Source organism: Sorex fumeus, unplaced genomic scaffold (genome assembly GCF_029834395.1).
Source record: "Sorex fumeus unplaced genomic scaffold, SorFum_2.1 ptg000098l, whole genome shotgun sequence".
Classification (NCBI taxonomy): Eukaryota; Metazoa; Chordata; class Mammalia; order Eulipotyphla; family Soricidae; genus Sorex; species Sorex fumeus.
The window spans coordinates 71,157,504-71,175,282 of NW_026606155.1; the positions used below are offsets into that span (position 1 = coordinate 71,157,504).

At 45.0% G+C, this 17,779-nt stretch overlaps 1 pseudogene; it reads left to right on the top strand.

Annotated features, from left to right (window-relative positions):
* Nucleotides 1–16,583: 16,583 nt before the first annotated feature.
* LOC130041647 (activated RNA polymerase II transcriptional coactivator p15-like) lies at nt 16,584–17,001 on the top strand (annotated as a pseudogene).
* The last annotated feature ends 778 nt before the right edge of the window (nt 17,002–17,779 follow it).

The following is a 17,779-nucleotide window of genomic DNA, read 5'->3' on the forward strand; positions in this document are numbered from 1 at the left end:
CGGGCCCAGTAACGTCTCCATCGTGAAACCTGTTGTTACTGTGTTTTGGCATATCGAATACGTCACGGGTAGCTTGCCAGGCTCTGCCGTGCGGGCGAGATACTCTCGGTAGCTTGCTGGGCTCTCCGAGAGGGCCGGAGGAATAGAACTCGGGTCAGCTATGTTGGCCGCTTGTAAGGCAAATGCCCTACCAAAAAATACATTAAGAAAACAAAGAGGCCAGGGATGTGAATCAGCAGTGGAGCATCTGCCTTGCACATGTGATGCCCTGGATCGGATCCCTGGTACTGAAAAGAAAACCGTTAAAAAAATCTTTTCAAAAAAAAAAAAAAGAAAGAAAGAAAAGGAAAGAAGAAACCAGTAGATAAATCAAAGAGCTAATGCACATGGTTTGCATGCAAGGGCCCCACATTTTGGCCTTCAGCACTGCCAGAAATGAAGCTAAGATGGGAGTAGCCCCAGCAAATAAGGGGTGTCCCGCGAACAACAAAAATAAATCTAAAGGGGAAGAAGTAAATATAAAGAAATGGGCTGGAGAGTTAGTAAAGGCACTTGCCTTGAACATGGTGGATGCTGGTTCTAGCTCAGGCACAAAATATAGTCCCCAGAGCAACACCAGGACTGATCCCTGAGCACAAAGTCAGGAGTAAGGCCTGAGCACCACCAGGTATGATTCAAAAATAAAAATAAATAAAAGTTGGGTGGGGGCGGAGCAGTAGTACAGCAGGTAGGGCTTTTGCCTTGCATGTGACTCATCCAAGTTTGGTTCCCAGCACCTCATACGGTCTTCAGAGCCTGCCTGGAAAGATCCCTGAGTACAGAGCTAGGAATAAGCCCTGAACACCATTGGGTGTGCCCCCCAAAAAACAAATAAGAATAAATGAAAATTTTAAAAGAAATTGAAAAGATAAGTAATATATAAGATGGAATATAGCTTGTCCTGGAATGTAGCTAGATAATAGCTCACTTACCTTACATAAAAAGGTTCTGTTTGGTCCTTGGCACCACAAAAAAAGGGGGGTGGTGCTTATAGCCTGAATATATAAGTAATTTTGTAGCCTGATAAAAGTAAAACAACCCAATAATATTTGGGGGAGCAAGCTAAACAGATACTTCAAGAAGACACATGGATGGTAAGTAACCAGATAAAGAACTTCAGTATCATTAGTCGTTAGGGAAATGGAAATAAAAACCACACTGCAATACTGCTCAAAAAGGGCAACTGAGGGCTAGAGAGATAGCACAGCGGGTAGGGCGTTTGCCTTGCACGCGGCCGACCCGGGTTCGATTCCCAGCATCCCATATGGTCCCCTGAGCACCGCCAGGAGTAACTGCTGAGTGCAGAGCCAGGAGTAACCCCTGCGCATCGCCAGGTGTGACCCGAAAAAAAAAAGGGCAACTGAATATTTAAAAGACTTGAACATACCAAATGCTGGAAAGGTTATAGAAGATTTGTAACTCTTTACTTTGCTGGTGACAATGAAAAAGACTCCAGTCGCTCTGAAAAAACATTTGGCAGGTCCTTAAAGTTAAACAAGGACCACAAAGATAGCACAGAGGGTAGGGCAATCGCCTTGCATGTGGTTGACTGGGACCCCATCCCTGCTGCCACCTATAGTCCCTCGAGAGCCACCCGGCGTGATACCTAAACACAAAGCCAGGAATAAACCCTAAACACTTTAGATGTGCTCCCCACCCACCTTACCCTCCAAAAGAAAAGTTAGATAAGGATTGATCATCTAGTTGAGTCAGTTCACTCTTGATATTAACCCAAAAGAATAAAAGTATGTCCAGGGGCCAGAACATAACTCAGACTTAAGTGCTTGTCTGGCAATCACAAGGCCCCGCAGCCTCCTATGTGCTCTGAGATGACCCTGATAACACGCTCTTAGGGGTTTTGAGCCAGAAAGGTCCAGAAATGACTCAGAAGCACCCACAACAAGAATGAGGTGTAATGGTCCATCTCATAAATATTCAATTAAAAAATTTTTCTTTTAAAGTGAGGTCTTAGGCTTGAAACAGTGAAGGCTGGAGCGATAGCAACAGTGGGTAGGACGTTTTGCCTTGCACATTGCCGACCCGGGTTTGATTCCTCCATCCCTCTCGGAGAACCCAGCAAGCTACAGAGAGTATCCTGCCCGCACAGCAGAGCCTGGCAAGCTCCCTGTGGCATATTCAATATACCAAAAACAGTAACAATGAGTCTTGCAATGGAGACGTTACTGGTGCCCACTGGAGGAAATTGATGAGCAATAGGACGACAGTGCTACAGTGCTACACTGCACCCAGTCTGTTTTCAATTATAGCACCACTTGAGAGAGGCATCCCCATTTAAAAAAAAAGTGAGGTTCTGAACATAATCCCTGGTGCCAAAGTAATTAAAAAAATTGGCATTAAATTTTTTCAGCACTTTCAGCACTCAGTTCTTGTCGAAAGTGATCATTTCCAACTGTCATTGTCATATTGGTCCCCTTTCTATCCTAACTGACCTCTTCCCCTTATCCCCACTTGTGACAAGCTTCCAACCATCGACCATTCCTCTTGGCCCTCCTTTCTATTGTCCTTGGGTAATAGTCTTATACTGTGCTTTTATAGTCCTCAAATGAGTACAATCATTATAAGTCTGTCCCTCTCCTCTGACTCATTTCACTCAGCATGATACACTCTGTGTCTAACCATTTATAAGCAAATCATGACTTCATTTTTCCTGGTGGCTGCATAGTATTCCATTGTATAGATGTACCATGCGGGTTGTTTCCAGATTCTGGCTATTGTGAACAGTGCTGCAGTGAACATAGAAATGCAGATGGCATTTCTGCTGTGTGCTTTTGATCCTCCAGAGTATATTTACAGAAGTGGTATTGTTGGGTTATATGGAAACTCAATTTCTAGTTTTCTGAGCAATGCTCATACTGTTTTCCAAAAAGACTGGACCAATAAGCATTCCCACCAACAATGAATGAGAATCCCTTTCTCCTTGCATCTGCCCTAGCAGGGATATACATAATAATACATAATAACCTTACAGTTACCTATATCATAAGCCATAATTCCCAAAGGGGGATGGAGAGGGTGGAGGAGAGAGAGAGAGAGAGAGAGAGAGAGAGAGAGAGAGAGAGAGAGAAGTTCCTGCCTTAGGGTCTTGGTAGCACAGCGGGTAAGGTGTTTGCCTTGCACGCGGCCAACCTGGGTTTGATTCCCAGCATCCCATACGGTCCCCTGAGCACCACCAGGAGTAATTCCTGACTGCATGAGCCAGGAGTAATCCCTGTGCATCGCCAGGTGTGACCCCCCCCCCTTCCAAAAAAAGTTCCTGGGGCTGGAGCAATAGCACAGCAGGTAGGGCATTTGCCTTGCAAGCGGCCAACACAGGTTCGATTCCCAGCATTCCATATGGTCCCCTGAGCACTGCCAGGAGTAATTCCTGAGTGCAGAGCCAGGAGTAACACCTATGCACTGCCAGGTGTGACCCAAAAAGCAAAAAAAAAAAGTTCTGCCTTAGAGGTAGAGGGAGTGGGGTGTGGAAGGAGGGAAACTGGGGACATTCATGGTGAGAAATGTACATTGGTGAAGGGATGGGTGTTGGAACATTGTATGACTGAAACCTAAGAGTGGACAACTTTGTAACAGTTCATTCCAAAGTGATTTAACTTTAAAGAAATTATAGTTTTTTCTATCACTGTAAAGTACAAAGTGACAAAGGTTATTCAGGATTGAGTTTCAGGCACACAACATTCGGACACCAATTTCTTCACCAGTGTCCACCTCCTTCCACCAATGTCTCCAGCTTCTCTTTCAGGCCCTGACCTAACTCTGTAGCAGGCACTATTTTCTTTTTTTCCTTCCAACTACCCCCCTACCCACCGCCTGCCCAAATATTTACAAACAGTGATTTGCATGATTTGCAATCACTGTTACTGATAAAATCCCATGCATATCACTTTACCTCCATTCAGAACCTAGTCCTGGTCCAGAGCGACCACCTCCTTCTATGATTATCACAGTAGTCGTTTCCCTGACCTATCCCACGCACCCCCCAAACCCTCAGTGCAGTGCCAAAGTAATTTTGACTGGTCTGGATTCTTCAGTGAGAGAAAAATAAATAAAATCATGTTCATACAAAATCTTGTTTACAAATATTCATAAAGTCTTTATTAGTAATAATCAAAACTTATTCATGAACAGATGAATGACTGAAGAAATCATGGTACAATGGAAAATGAACACAGCAATAAAAAGAATGAACTATTGATAGATTCCCATTATGGATAAATCTCAAAATAATTAGATTGCATGAAAGGATATACAAAAAAATTACAAACCATGTGTCCATTTCTATAAAATAGTTTATGAAAACCCAGCCAAAATTCCAGAAAGCAGGTTAGTGGTTGGAAAGGAACCATTAGGTTCCTCAAGGCAACATTGGGTGTAATGATGCATTTGCTCATTATCAGAACTGTGGTGTTGATTACACAGGCATATATACACATGTGCCAAAACTCATTACCTGAGGGGCTGGAACGATATCACAGGGGGTAGGGTGTTTGCCTTGCACGGAGTCGACCCGGGTTCAATTCTCAGCATTCCATATAGTCCCCCTGAGTGCCGCCAGGAGTAATTCCTGAGTGCAGAGCCAGGAGTAACCCCTGTGCATCGCCAGGCCAGGTGTGACCCAAAAAGCAAAAACAAAAACAAAAACAAAACAAACAAAAACCTCATAACCAGAGGGGGCCAGAGTGATAGTATAGCAAGTGGGGAATTCGCTTTGCACATGGGTGACATGGGTTTGATCCCCAGCACCGCTAGGGTCCCCCAAACACCACCAAGAGTAACTCCTGAGTGCAGAGGCAGGAGTAAGCCCTGAGCACTGCCAAGTGTGACCCAAATACAAACAAAAATTCCTCATCTGAGCTCTGACTCATGTATGTATATGCCCATGTATACCTTAGAACCCAAAGAAATGCAGCATATTGGATGTCCTCCAGTTCAATCACGATCACTATCACTATCACCCCGTTGTTCATTGATTTGCTTGAGCGGGTGCCAGTAACGTCTCCATTCATCCCTGTCATATGCTAGCATAGCCCGATGGCATAGTGGGGGCTCTTTCAGGGTCGGGGAATGAGGACCATCCAGTTCAATAAGGCTGTTAAAATATTTCATCTAGGGGAAGGAGTGATAGTACAGCAGGTTAGGGCGTTTTTGCCTTGCACGCTGCCAAGCCAGGTTCGATTCCCAGCATCCCATATGGTACCCTGAGCACTGCCAGGGGTAATTCCTGAGTGCATGAGCCAGGGATAACCCCTGTTCATCACTGGGTGTGACCCAAAAAGGAAAAAAAAAAATTCATCTTAAAAAGCCTCACAGTTCTGGGGCCAGAGAAGGCTACATGCGTGTTTCACATGTGGGAGGTGGGGTCAATCTCCTGCCATACATTTTCCCCCTAAGCCCCCAGCCTCTGCCTTGGGGTGTGGCCTAACAAAAAGGCCTGATAGTCTCCCTCGATTCAAAGTCCAGCTTCCAGATTCTGCCAAAGGGCCTCACCCATAAAAGGAAATAGCTAGAATGGCACAGGTCTAGACTTAAATCCTGCTCTGCACAGTTATTTTGCTTTGGTTTTCTTTTTGGGTTCTTTTTTTTGGGGGGGGGTTTCTCTTGATGTTTGGGCTATATCTGATTGCACTCATGACTTACTCCTGGTTCTGCCCTGGGGATCTCTCCTTGAGGAGCTTGGGGGAACCATCTGTGATGCCGGGGAATGAGCCCAGGCTAGCTGCATGTAAGCACGTACCTTACCTCTGTATTATCCCTTCCACCCCCTTGCACGCTTATTAGATGATATGGGTGGGGCTGGTTACTTAACCTCTCACAGCATCCCACTTCCTTTATCCATAAAATGGGGTTATATGCAGATTTGTCACTCACATTGAGAGCGCAGGTGAGAGCATCCCTAAGATGTTCTTGAGAACGGTGGGTGCTATCTCTGAGGCAGTCTGAGTCCTTTTCTGCTCCCTTCCTTTCCCATCCTCTCCTCTCTCTTTCCAGACTGGGAGGGCTCCTAATCACAAAGACATTCAGAGGGGAAACAATGAGGAGGAAGCAGGGGCAGAGAGCTTGGATTGTGTTCTCCTCAAAACAGTGCCCAGGCCAGAATGGGACACTTCCTGGAGGGTGGTCCTGGGCTAGGAGGGAGCAGAAATTGTGAGTCAGGGAGGGAGGAAATGTCCATAAGAAGGCACAAGCAGAACTAGCGCCCTGGGCCCTCAGAAGACAGGAGTGGGGCACTGACCATGTCCTCCACCAGACAGGGCAGGGCCCTTGCAGGGGACGCTGGCTGGGTCAGCTCCTATCAAAGAGTGCCTGTAAACGTGGCACAGTTAGCTAAAGCAGTTTGCCTCAGGACCTAAACACAGACTGGAGCCCACAGTCCGCATCTTAGGGGCAAAAAATCTCTGGGTGGCATTGTCACTGGGAGGACTTGAGGCTTACTCCCTGGGCAGGGGCCCAGCTGACTTCCTGTCATGCTCCCTCAGGACTGCCATCTGGGGTGCTGAGGGAGCATACCTGAGGGGTGAGTCACCGAAGTGGCCAGGAAGGAAAGGGTGGGTCTGGAAATTTACCGGGAGAAGGAAAAACTCTGGTTCACTGTGTAGTAGTTAAAGCAGTTTCTCTACAAATTATGAACTAGACATTTTTCTCAGCTTGGGAAATATAAATGATAATAATATAGATTTTTATTATTGTTGCTTTGGGCCACCACATCGTGCGGTACCCAGGGGACTACTCCCAGCTCTGTGCTTGGAGGTTGCTCCTGGCAGTGCTGGGAAGTTGGGTGTGATGGGCAGGGGGCAAGAAGTGGGGGCTAAGGGTCAGTCCTAGGCCACCTGCAGACAGAGCATGTGCTCAGCCCTTGAGTTCTTTCTCCAGCCCCAGATGTTTCTGTTTTTCATTGGAGGGACCACAGTCAGCAGTGCTCGGGGCTTACTCCTGGTTCTGAGCTCTGGGATTACTCCTGGCGGGGCTCTGGGTTCATTAGAAACCCAGGTCAGCCGCATGCAAAGCAAGTGCCCTACACGCTGTACTTTTGCTCCAGCCCCCAGATGATGTTTTGTTTCTGTTTTGTTGGTTGGGTTTTTTTGGGAGGTAGGGGTTGGTTTGGGGGCTATACCAGGTGGTTTTCAGAGTTTAGGGGAATAAAATGGGGTGCCAAGGATCGAACTCGGTCAAGTGCAAGGCAAATGCCCTACCCTCTGTGCTGCATCTCTGGTCCCTCCCTATGTGTGTTGGGTTTGCTTATTTATTTATTTACTTTTAAATAAAAAGTAAATAAAAAGGGCTAGAGTGATAGCACAGCGGTAGGGCGTTTGCCTTGCATGCAGCCAACATGGCCGACCCGAGTTCGATTCCTCCGCCCCTCTCAGAGAGCCCGGCAAGCTACCGAGAGTATCTCGCCCGCACGGCAGAGCCGGGCAAGCTCCCCGTGACGTATTCGATATGCCAAACACAGTAACAACAAAGTCTCCAATGGAGACGTTACTGGGCCCGCTCGAGCAAATCGATGATCAACAGGAGGGCCTTTACCTTTACTTACTTTACTTTTAAATAGTAACCAAACCCAGAAGGGCTCAAAGGCCTGGGGGTACTCCAGACAGTCCTCCTGGGTGACCAGAGCTACACCTGCCCATGTTGGGGAAACAGGTGGTACAAGGGGTCAAACTCCATGCCTCACACATGCAAAGTAGTTGCTCTACAATTTGCACTCCCCCCGCCCCCATTCCCAAGTGTTCACCTGGTGTTTACCTCTCATTAACCTGTAATCTGTTTCTGGAAATGTGCTGTGTTCTCTCATGGCTTGTTCCTGTTCACCCTCACACTAACCCAATCCATGGCAGGTGAAAGAGCTCAGAGACCTGGAGCACATTCTTCACAAGCCCTGAGTGTGATTCCCAGAACCCCACGATGTCCTGAGCATTACCGGTATGACCCTCTCCTTCTCTAAATCGCCCAGTAACCCAGTCCAATAGGTACTGTAATTAACTGAAGCTCAGCGATATGAAAAATATTGTTAGATGACAACCAGACAGTAACAGGCAGAGCCAGAATTCAATCCCAGATTTCTGACTTCAGAGCCTGTACCACTGACAGCCAGGCTAGAGTTAACTCTCTATAACTCCAGTAAAGGAAGGAATGGGAAGGCAATGGCCGGCATCTCTGGGATGAGAGGGGCTGGGAGAAGACAGAAATGAGATCTCAAAAATTCACTGGCTGCAGTAAGCAAAGCTAGATTGCCACCCCACTGGCAGAGGTGGGCTAGGATTGCTGGGACGACATGGACACTTCTCAGTGACAGTTGTTCAACGTCTTGGCCCTGTTCCAAGAAGTTCATTTCTAGACATCCTTACCTGAATCCAGGAAAGGCAAGCTAAAGAGTACCACTGCAAAGGCCTTCCACTCTGCTGTGGAAACATGGCCCTTTGTGAAAACATTGCTAAGAGAAAAACAAGATTAAAGGGGCCTGACCTACTTGGAATGCTTATTTAAAAAAAAAAAAGCATAAGGGGCCGGAATGATAGTACAGTGGCTAGGGCACTTGCCTTGCATGTGGCCAACTCTGGTTCAACCTCCAGCATCCCATATAGACCCCTGCACACTGCCAGGAATAATTCCTGAGTGAAAAACCAGGAGTAATCCCTGAGCACCATTATCCCTCCCCCTACCCCTGAAAAGGGCATAAAAAGCAGTAAAAGAATAACAAAAAAAGGGGGGGGGGAATAGAAGCTACAGTGGAGGGGAATCCTAATAATCTGCACCAGTTCCAACTTGGTGGCCCAGAAGAAGAGAGAGCCACATCAGAAGCAAGTCCCAGATACCAGCAGTGTGTCCTACAATTTAACTTAATTTAGACATTGTCTACATGCAGGTGACATGAACTCCCACAGATTAGGGGATCAAGCCCCCAAGACTGCCTCCCCTTTCCTTCCCCTTTCAACCCACACACACATGCACACTCAGTTTGTTATTTACGCCTCTGACTAACCAAATGTAGATTAGAGAGTCCAACAGTCAGCTTGGGTTTGATTATTACAGTGGCTCGCACACTGACTTACTGGATTCCCTGATTATTGGAAAAGGAACAGCCCTGTAGAAAGACAAGGTGCTCTGGGTGTGGCACGCTCTCCACAAATCTCCACCTGTTTCCCATCTCTCTGAAGCTCTCTGAACCTCATCCCTTTGGGACCTTATGAAGGCATTCCTAGACAGTCCTGATTGATTAAGTCATTGGCCACTGGTGATTTTATCTAAACCCCACCCCCAGCGCCCCCAGAGATTGGGGCTGGCACGGAAGTTCCAATCACATGGTTCACTCCCCTGGCAAAGAACCCACACCCTCGGGTTACCTAAGGCTCTTCCAAACACCACTTAATTGATATAATTTCAAAAACACCTTACTCTTATTGCTCTTATCACAGGAAATTCCAGCAATTTTGGGAGCTCTATGCCAAGAACCCAGTTAAAGACAAAATATATGGTACTTACTATATAATTCATACTCTCCCTTTTCAAGTGGTCCAGTTTCCCCACAACCCTTCTCGATTGATACCCCTGAGGTTGGTTTTGTGACTTTTCCAAGTTATGTGCAGCCCAGGACCTGAAATGAGAGTTCCTGTGTTCATAGCTGTGCCCTTTCCCCCTCTGGTTAGGGGTTTTGTTTTGCAGCAGCTGGGACCAGAGATAAGAGTTCCCTGAAGAGTCTGGCGCCAGTGGGAGGGATTTGCCTCACTGCAGTTAAAAAAAAATGGGGCTGGAGAGATAATACAGTGGGTAGGGCACTTGCCTTACACACTGCCAACCTGGATTTGAACCCCAGCATCCCATATAGTCCCTCAAATACTGCCAGGACTAATTCCTGAGTACAGAGCAAGGAGTAACCCCTGAGCATCACTGGGTGTGGCCCAAAACCCAAAAAGAAATGTTTATCTTTTTTTTCTGGCATACACATCCAAACAAAAATAAATGAAGAGCCAGAAAGATAGTATAGTGGACAGGGTCCTGCACACAGACAACCCAGATTTAATTCCAAGTACCCCTTCATGATCCCTGAGCACTGAGCCAGGAGTAAGCCCTGAGCACCACTTGGTGTAGCTCAAAAATAAATAAATGAGATCTTTTTGTTTCTTCATATGAAAAACTTGACAGTAATCTGACCATTACAGGATATGATAAATTAATATGAAAGCACTTTTTAAAACTATCATACTTAAAAGAAAGTCTCATTTTTATGGGCCGAACAGGTGACTCAATGACCTGGAGTGCAAGCTTTGCATGCAGGAAGCTCAGTTCGATTCCCAGTGCTGCACCATCTCCTGATTCCTGAGCACTAAGCCAGGAGTCATAGGTATAGCCCCAAACAAAACAAACTACAGGAGTCTGGGTTTTGTCATTGTTTGTGATAATATAATAATGATGCAAGGGAGGAGAAAAAAGATCACTCATTTTTCTTTGTTTTGTTTTATTGGCTTTTGGGGTCACACCGGCATTACTCGGGGGTTACTCATGGTTCTGCATTCAGGAATTACTCCTGGCGATGCTCAGGGGAACATATGGGATGCCAGGGATTGAACCCAGGTGCTGTATGCAAGACAAGTACCCTATCCACTGTACCATCACTCAGGCCTTTGGTTTTTAATCTTTTCTTCTTTCTTCCTCCTCCTCCTCCTCCTCCTCCTCCTCCTCCTCCTCCTCCTCCTCCTCTTCTTCTTCTTCTTCTTCTTCTTCTTCTTCTTCTTCTTCTTCTTCTTCTTCTTCTTCTTCTTCTTCTTCTCCTCTTCCTCCTCCTCCTCCTCCTCTTCCTTCTCCTCCTTGTCCTCCTCCCCCTCCTCCTCCTCCTTTTCCTCCTCCTCCTCCTCTTCCTTCTCCTCCTCTTCCTTCTCCTCTTCTTCCTCCTTCTCCTCCCCCTTCTCCTCCTCCTTCTCCTTCTCCTCCTTCTACTTCTCCTTCTCCTCCTTCTCCTCCTTCTCCTCCTCCTCCTCCTTCTCCTCCTTCTCTTCTTCCTCCTTCTCCTCCCCCTTCTCCTCCTCTTCCTTCTCCTTCTCTTCTTCCTCCTTCTCCTCCCCCTTCTCCTCCTCCTTCTCCTTCTCCTCCTTCTCCTTCTCCTCCTTCTCCTCCTCCTCCTCCTTCTTCTTCTCCTTCTCTTCTTCCTCCTTCTCCTCCCCCTTCTCTTCCTCTTCCTCCTTCTTCTCCTCCCCCTTCTCCTCCTCCTCCTCTTCCTCCTCCTCCTTCTTCTCCTTCTTTATCTACTTTTCCCTCCAGGGGTTCTCCCAGCAGTGACAGTGGCAATGCCCTTCCTTTGTAGTGTGAGCCTGGCAGTCCTGTGCTGAGGCCTCAGGACTGAGGCGGCACCTCCCCGCCCCCACCACCACCTCCCAGCTGAGTCACATCCACTTCAGGGCATTTTTGCTGGAATCTGATCTGCCAGGTTTATGTCCATCTACACCCTCCTCATCATTGGAACCCAAATCATGGGTTCAAGTTGGTGTCTACAGACCTAGATAAAGCTGCAGGAAATCAAGAGGGAGCAGCAAAGTATAGATTTCCAGAATAGGGTTTCCAGATTTCCAGAACTGGGCTAGAGCAGGCGGGACATCTCTTGGCTCATGTTTTTTGGTGAAAAGAGGGGGCTGAAATGTAGTACATTTCATTACTACATTACCACCTGACTTTCACAAATTTACTTCAGGAAAGTTCAGCAATAGAGATACAAGTACAAATATAGGTCCAGGAATATAGCTTAGCATTAAAGCATTTTCCTTGCATGCGTGAGACCCTGGGTTTGGTCCCCAGTTTACAAAAAGTACAAATATCCACACATACAAAGTAAAACCACACATTCATCAAAAGTCAGAAATAATTAAGCATTGCTATATTTGTCCATTTAGACATATCTCTAAGTATATTCACATAAACACTTACCTTTCTTTTTTTGCCAGTAAAATTTATGTACACATCAAGGAGCTAAGTGTTTATTAATATAAATTTTATATCCCCTAATATCCATAACTGTATTTGTTTATAATAAAATACACATGACATAATCTGCTATGTTAAGTCTCTTAAAATATTCGTTTCAATGGAATTGAGTACATTCCCTTTGTTTTGTAACCACCACCACTATCTCCATCAGATGATTTCCTTTCCCAAACCAAAGTCTGTTCCCTTTAACTAGTAACTTCCCCTTTCGTCTCTACCCCGCCCATTCCGTGGTAACCCTTTCCATTACTGTGAATATGATTGTTTTAAGTGCCTCAAGTGCAATCATACACTGTTTGTCCTTCTGTGACTGACTTACTTAAAAAATAGCTTCAAGAAAATTTCACCTATCTTTCATAATGTGCCAGTATTTTATTCCTTTCTAAGATTACTAGTATTTCATTTTATGAATATACTGCACTGTGCATATCCATTTGTCTTTTGATGGACATTTGCACTGCTTCCACTTTTTGGCCATTTAAGTGATGTGACAATAAACATGGATGTACTAATACCTTCTTGAGTGCTGCTTTCATCTCCTTTGGATACTTAGATCCACTTGTGGAATTGTGGGTAGCAGATACCTTTGTGGTGGGGGTGGGGGCACAGTGTCGATGTCACATGCAGCATTTCTCAGGACCTAGGCCTGACTCTGTGCTCAGGGATCACTCTTGGTGATGCTCAGGAAGGACCCATATGTGGTACCTGGAATGGGAAGCTGGGTCGGCTGTACACAAGGCAAGCACCTTAACTCCTGCACTCTGTAATACCAATTTTTTGTTTTTGTTTTTTAGTCACACCTTATGGTACCCAGGATTACTGTCTATGCACTTAGAAATCACTCTTGGCAGACTCAAGGGACTATATGGGGTAACAGGGATCAAACCCAGGTGAGCCACATGCAAGGCAAATGCCCTATCCATTTTATTATTACTCTGCCCCCTACAATACCTTGTTAAATCAATAAACCATCCCATTTCATTAAAAAAATTTTTTTAAATTGGTCCACTGTGACTGGAAAGAAATCATCTTTCCCAAAAGAACAAAAGCAACTGGTGTTGGCATGGATGTGGCGAGAAAGAGACCCTCCTTCACTGCTGGTGGGAATGCTGACTGGTTCAGCCCTTTTGGAAAACAGTATGGACAATTCTCAAAAAATTAGAATTTGAGCTCCCATTTGACCCAGCAATACCACTCCTGGGAATATATCCCAGAGAGGCAAAAGAGTATAGTCGAAGTAACATCTGCACCTGTTAGTTCATTGCAGCACTGTACAATAGCTAGAATCTGGAAAAAACCCTGAGTGTCCAATGACTGGTTAAAGAAACTTGGTACATCTACACAATGGAGTACTATGTAGCTGTTAGAAAAGATGAAGTCATGAAATTTACATACAAGTGGTACAACATGGAAAGTATCATGCTAAGCAAAATGAGTCAGAAAGAGAGGGACAGACATAGAAAGATTGAATTCATCTGGGGAACATAAAGTAACAAAATAGGATACTAACACCCAAGAATAGCTGAGATAAGTACCAGGAGGTTCACTCCATGGCTTGGAGGCCAGCTGCACATGCTGGGGGAAAAGGCAGCTCAGATGGAGAAAGGAGCACCAAATAAAGGGTGTCAGGAGGATCCTCCCAGGATGGGAGATGCATGATGAAAGTAGACTACATAGAACAAACATGATCACCTCTCAATGCCTCTTTTGCAAACGACAGCACCCAAAAGGAGAGAGAGAACAAAGGGGAATGCCCTGCCACAAAGGCAGGGTGGGATGGGGAGGATAGGGGGTGGGAGAGGTACTGGATCAGTGGTGGTGGAAAATGGGCACTGGTGGAGGGATGGGTAACTCGATCATTGTATAATCAAAACCCAAGCACAAAAATTTGTAAGTCTACAACTGTACCTCAAGGTGTTTCACTAATAAAAATAAATAAATAAATAAATAAATAGAGTCACTGTGAGATACACAGTTACAAGGTTGTTCGTGATTAGGTTTCAGTCATACAATGTTCTGATACCCATCCCTCCACCAGTGTACATTTCCCTCCACCAAAGTCCCCAGTTTCCCTCCTGCTGCCCTCCCCACCTACCTCCAACCTCCAACCCTCATACCAGTCTGTCTATATATATAGAAATGAGGGTCTCATTTCTATGGGTCTTATATAAAGTTAATTATTTGGGGGTTGAATTTACTAAAAAAAATCCATTTCACATGTTCTTGCATTTCACATATTCTGTCTGAGTTAAGATTTTTTGTCTTCTTGCTGCATATTTACTAGAAATCTCTTTAGGGAAGAGTCTATTGGTAAAACCAGTTTTCGTTTATTTAAAATTATCTTTTTTTTTTTTTTGCTTTTTGTGTCACACCTGGAAATGCTATTCCTGGCTCTGCATTCAGAAATTACTATTGACAGTGCTCTGGGGATCATAAGGGATACAGGGGGTTGAACCCAGCATGCAAGGCAAATTATGGGGCCAGAAGAATAGTACAGTGAGTAGGGCATTTGCCTTTCATGCTGCTAACCCGTGTTTGACTCCCAGCACCCAATATGGTACCCCCCAAGTCTCCCAGAAGTTATCCCTGAGGATAGAGCCAGGAGCAAGTTCAGAGAATTGCTAAGTGTGAGCCCCACATTTTTTTCTTTTATAGGAAGTTAGAGAGATAGGAGAGGGGATAAGGCACTTGCTTTGCATGCAGAGATCCAAATTTGCAAATTTGGATGTTGTTCCCCCAAGCACCACTTAGGAATGGTCCCTGAGCACAGAGCCAGAAGTAAGTCCTGAGCACTGCCAGGTGTGACACAACCACCGTCCCACCCCAGCAAATTGGGCTGAATAGGTAATACTTTCTTTGTATTTGGCCTACCCCGGTTCGATTCCTAGCACTATGTATGATCCTCTAAACCACCAGGAAGGACCTCTGAGAACAGAGACAGGAGTAAGTCCTAATACAGTCACAGCCAGATGTGATTCAATCCCCCTACACACACACACACACACACACACACACACACACACACACGCACACACGCACACACACACACACACACACATACACACACTTCTTTTCTTTTTTTCGGGGCTGCAGAGACAGTTCAATGGTTAAGGTACTTGCCTGGCATGCAGCCATGGCCTCAAATTCCAGCCACACTTGTGGTCCCCTGAGTGGTACCACGTATGGCCCCTAAACACAGAGTAAGAGTGACCCCTGACCACAATGCTAGGTGTACACTCCTCCAAAAAAAAGGGGGGGGTAGGGTCGAAGCAATAGTACAGCGGGTAGGGTATTTGTCTTGCACATGGCCAACCCGGGTTCGATCCCCGGCATCCCATATGGTCTACCAGCACTGCCAGGAGTGATTCCTGAGTACAGAGCCAGGAGTAACCCTTGAGCATGGCCAGATGTGACCCAAAAAGCAAAAAAAAAGGGGGGGGGTGTTTAAGTATGTGTTCTAGAAGGAAATAATTTTATAGGTTTACGATTTGACAGGCTGTGTGTGTGTGTTTGTGAATGTGTCTTTAAATTTTTTATTAAAGGTTCTAGTAGAACAGCTAGGTTCCAGGTGGAGCTGCCAAGGAGATGCTCTTGTGACCTGGAGACCAGCTGGGGCAGGACCAACAGTTCTGATTTCCCACCCTTCTGTGCAGAGAAGGGAGTGGTGGGCCGTTTTCCGTCCCTGGTTTTCGTTTTCTTTGTATGTTACAGGGAATCAAACCTAGATTGCGTGTGTGTACAGACATGTACCTTTTTGTTGAGCCACATCTCAGGCTGTAACAATCTATGATTGCTGTCTAAATCTATGATTATAGATTCCCCCCCTTTCTCTTAACACTTTGAATCACTTCAATGTCTTCTGGTTTTCACGCTGGCTGCTAAAAAGTATGATACCAGTTTCATTGTATTCTTTGTAGACTTTGTAGACTTTCTAAATATTGAGATTACGCTATAAATTTTATTAAGACACTATGATTTATTAAATTATTCATTGTTTAGTTTTAGGCACACACTGTTACAGCACCAATCCCACCACCAATGTCAACTCCCCTCCATCAGTGATCCCAGGTTCCCTCCCACCATCATAACTCTCCATGAGTTTGGGGCTTTTTTTGTCCTCCTGTTTCTGCAACTTCACTGAAATGTATCTAAATACTTGTTTCTTCATATAAAGTTTCTTCTTTCTATATTTCTACAGTCTGACCTTGCATCAATTCTTGGGAATTCTCTGCTATTTCTCCTCAAGTATTTCCTTGCCTCCATTTCCCACCCCTCTCTTCTTTGCTCATGGGAATCCAATTTGATCAGTTAGACCTTATTTTTTGTCTCCTAATTTTTCTGTTTGTTCCTGCTCATTCTGGAGAATTTCTTCAGATCCATATTTCAGGACATCATTACTCTCTTTATGGGTATCTTCTGCTCGATCAAGTGTTTTCAGTGGTTACTTACATTGCTTTTATCTTGGGGCCACAACTGGCTGCCCTCACGCCTTCAACCTGGATCTGGCATTTGTCAGTGAGTGTGCTTGGAAGCGATTCGGCTCCAGGAGAGGAGCAATGACGAAGCCAAAGGGATTTGTTTCTTCCAGCTCTTCTGGCAGTGCCTCTGACAATGAAGTGGGCAACAAGTTAGAAAGCAGGTTACTCCAGAGAAATCTGTAAACAAAACAAAACAAAACAAAACGATGGGTGGAACTCCCAAAGCCCTGGTCTCCTCCAAGAGTGGCATCAGCAGAAATAAGACCATGTTTCAGAGTGGGAAAATGCAGATACATGAGTGTTCAGGACTCGAAAGAAAAAGCCCTAATTGATACTAGAGAATATTGGATGGATGGATACAGAAAGAGAAATGAAGCCGGGAAGAGAAGATATTTCTTAAAATCCTGAGCAATGAAGCCAGCTGAAGGAAGAGATTCCTGAGATTCATGACGCAGTAAAAAAAAAAAAAAAATCCTGTCAACCCAGAGCCATATAATGCCTATACTGTTCTAGATTTATTTATTTATTGATTTATTGGCTTTTTGGGTCATACCCGGCGATGCACAGAGGTTACTCCTGGCTCATGCACTCAGGAATTACTCCTGGCAGTGCTCGGGGGAACATATGGGATGCTGGGAATCGAACCCGGTTTAGCTGTATGCAAGGTAAATGCCTTACCCGCCGTTCTATTGCTCCAGCCCCTGTTCTAGTTGTTTTAATCTGTCTTTTTTACATTGAATTTTGTTTTCTAAAAGTTGTTTTCCAAGCTACTGTAATTTGGGTTGCAGAATAATTTGTAAGGTTTTCTTTATACACAAATCCATTTTCATTTTTCTAATAGCTTTAATATTTGTTAGAACTTTTAGCAATAATTTTTTTCAATTATGGCTTCTTTGCATTTTAGACATGATGCTTATATACCTTAGGCTGCAGTATAGTATACACCTAATTTTTAATGCACTAGAAAGCAAAAATTCATTTCACGCACATTGTTAATCTATTAGCTTAATTACAGTGGTCTGGAACCAAACCCATTATATCTTTATTGTGCATATTACACTGATATTTTCTGTTCTTGGCTGGAGCGATAGTACAGCAGGTAGGGCGTTTGCCTTGTACATGGCCAACCAGGGTTTGATTCCTCGGCTCCTTCCGGCAACCTACCAAGAGTATCCCGCCTCCACGGCAGAACCTGGCAAGCTCCCCATGGTGTATTTGATATGCAAAAAACAGTCAGTAACAAGTTTCACAACTTGTGTTTTTACATACACAGC